The sequence below is a fragment of the Saimiri boliviensis genome, chromosome 1 (genome assembly GCF_048565385.1).
Source record: "Saimiri boliviensis isolate mSaiBol1 chromosome 1, mSaiBol1.pri, whole genome shotgun sequence".
NCBI classification, from domain to species: Eukaryota; Metazoa; Chordata; class Mammalia; order Primates; family Cebidae; genus Saimiri; species Saimiri boliviensis.
The window spans coordinates 78,301,515-78,304,646 of NC_133449.1; the positions used below are offsets into that span (position 1 = coordinate 78,301,515).

At 34.4% G+C, this 3,132-nt stretch overlaps 1 non-coding gene across 1 annotated transcript; it reads right to left on the bottom strand.

Annotated features, from left to right (window-relative positions):
* Positions 1-2,257: 2,257 nt before the first annotated feature.
* Positions 2,258-2,361, bottom strand: LOC120362075 (U6 spliceosomal RNA). The gene has a single exon (XR_005578078.1). It is a non-coding gene; the product is annotated as a U6 spliceosomal RNA (small nuclear RNA).
* Between the last annotated feature and the right edge of the window lie 771 nt (positions 2,362-3,132).

A 3,132-nucleotide genomic window follows, 5' to 3' on the forward strand; every position in this document is an offset into this window, starting at 1 on the left:
TACAAATGCAAATCCATGTACCATGCCCCTTGCAAATATAAGCAAGGATGTGCACATATGTCCCAAATTAATTCCAAAGCAATTTCAGACCCAGATTTGTGTTAATGCATTTAGCAAGTAATTAGTTGTCCATTCATTCATTAACGGCATATTTTAAAACTTCTTGCAAAAGCCAACCTCCCCCCTCAACAAAGTGGCACTTCTAAGAAGACAGAAGGGATAGAAAATATGTCGGGTAAGATGAGAAAACAAATCAGAGAAAGAAAATTACACGTTAGCTATAGAAGAACATTAGTCATAGAAATGGGATTTACAAAGAACACACTTTGCTTTCCTTTACCTTTTCACACAAAAAGGGGCAAAGTTGCGAATTGGAACTGCATCAGTGGGTACTTTAGCATTTTATGATTCCAGTTTAGTATAATGTTTTTCTCTCTTGGACATTATAATTTTTCTTCCATTTGTAAAGCGCTTTATAGTTTTCTAAGCAGTTTCAAATAGAGTAGTTCATTTGTGGAACTAATAGCATTTACATGGGATCACAATATTCTAATAGAATTGTGCAATTCACATAATGAGTTCAACTTGTTATTAAAATGAATGTCACTTATATAAGATTGAAGAGGATACCAGGCAGGTCAACAATCTTGAGGTAAGTTCTGACCATTTTGGATTTATAAGAGGTGAGGGTAAGAAATAAAGTTACTTTGGGAGAACATGACCATAGATAAAATAAGTTTAAAAATGAAGGCTAAAGGCACAAAGGCATCTTGTCCCTATTTCAAAATTTCCCTAAGAGTTGTGATAGAGATTGCCAATTTCCATTTTCCTCCTTCCCCACTCCCTTACAAACACAGGCTCTGCATTACTGAATGTGCCAAGCTGAAAAACTGCATCAACCAGCCTCCCTTTCCCCTTCTTACTTTTATTAGCCTATGGTTTTTGCAACATGTCTGGACCCTCTGACTCCAAGGAGTTCTAGACGATGGAAGCTACACAGGAAGGATGGAGAAGAAAAAGATGGAAGGAATCTAAGACATCAGTGTTCTGTTGATCACCTCCATAAATTCTTCTATTATTCCAGCCATTGCTAGATGGCTAACTTTGCTCAGGTACAACGGAACAGCTTGGTGAAGCCTGTAATGTACCTTTTCCTCCTAATCTACAGAATCTCTAATCATTACCTTCATATGGGAAACTAATAAGAACTTCTTCAGCACTCAAGGAAGTTCAACCCAGAATTGTCAGTGGTGGTTATATGTAAAGAGTTAACACATGTTGGGAATAAAAAATAGCCTTTTCAATGGATGATGAAGCCAATAGATCCATGCTTTTCTTTTTCTTTCTTTCATTTCTCTTTCTTTCTTTATCTTCCTTCCTTCCTTTCTTTTCTCTCTTTCTTTCTGTCTGTCAAAGACTACTGATATGTATTTCAAAAGGCTTATCTGGCAGCCCAATGGAACATTCCAAGAGGTGATCCATAGTGATTTTATAGGAATAAAGCAAGATTGTCCCGTGTTGTCATTCCCTTCTCTGGATATATGTTCCCTCCATTTGCCATTCCTGCTCACAAATAAACATCCTACATACCAGCCTTGGTTTCAGACTTGTCTTTCCAGGGGTCCCAGGTGATGACAGATAAAATTATTCAAGAATAAACCAGTCCTGGATTGCCTAGCTCTGAGCTTTTCATTTTTAATATAGTCAGGACAGTTCTTATAGTTTTCAGCTCAATAATTTGTCTATTGATAAATTATTAATATTTATGATCATATTCTCCCAAAGTAACTTTTATTTATTTATTATAAATATTGACCTATAGATTATTAAACCAATAATTTATCTATTTGTTCTGTTATTATAATTTTTAATTTTTGGTTTATATTCTCTATTTAGTGATACTAATTCTTGTATTTTCCTTTAGTCATTTAGACATAGTTTCTTCAGCTCTTTGAGTATATTTTAAGTAGCTGGTTTAAAGTCTGTTTAATGTTCTTCTAGTAAGGCCAACTTCTGAGTTTCACCAGGCCAATTCCTATTGACTGATATTTTTACCGTGTATGGGCCATACTTTCTCATATTTTTGTATCTCTTACAATTTTCAATATTATTTATATATATTTATATATATATATTTATATATACATATTATTTCCTTATTTTTAAATATTTAATTGAAAAATGAAGACTGCACAATGTGATGATTTGATATATGCATACATTGTGTAATGATTATCACAATCAAATTAATTAACACATAAAATCATAAAATCAAATTTACATGTCCTCTTTGTGCAGGGGTCATGCTAATCTTCTCTGTATCATTCTGATTTTATTATAGATGCTGCCAGAAAAAAGCACTAAATATTTAGTTAAATAATGTGGCAACTTTGGAAATCAAATTTTCTTCCACTTTTCCCAGGGTTGTTGCTGTTGCTGTTTGTTATTTTTATGGCTATTTGTTTAATTACTTTTCATGACTAATTCTGTGATATCTCTTTTCTTTGTCCTGTGTGGAAAGTTAAGCTTATTGTCCAGCTGATGATTGAACTGAGATTTTCCTAAATGCACTGAACAAATAATTTTCCTTGCCTTCTCAAAGGGGGTTTTGTATGTGTTAGGATGTGTCTTCAATGCTTTGCAAGGAGTTTGCAACTCTGCCTTCCTTTTTATTCCTGCTTGGGGAGATTCTCAAAGTTGGCTAAAGTTGAAAAATAGAGCCTTCTCAAGTATTTCTGGGCATTTCCTAGCCAACTGTATGTGGCATTATAAATTCCCAGGAATATGTCAGAAATTTAAAAATATCTCCTATGAACAACTCTTTTCCTGTGGTATTTTTTTCCCCCTTGTAGTTATTTTTTTGGTCAGCTTCTTATTTATCCCAGCTGTTATCCCACCTCCAGCAGCTGCAGTGTTAAACAATTATCACTAATTGTTTCCAACAAATGCCATGGAGAAATGCCATGCCAGAGTTCACCTGTTTTTAGAGGGTGAACTCTGAGTATTAAAAAAAAAAAAAAATTAAGAAAATCCATGCAAGTGGGGGTTTCCAGGGAGCTTCCAGATAAGTCAGATAATGACAGTTCAGTGGCTATAGGACTTTTAAGTAGTCCAAACCTAAAACCTGTCTGC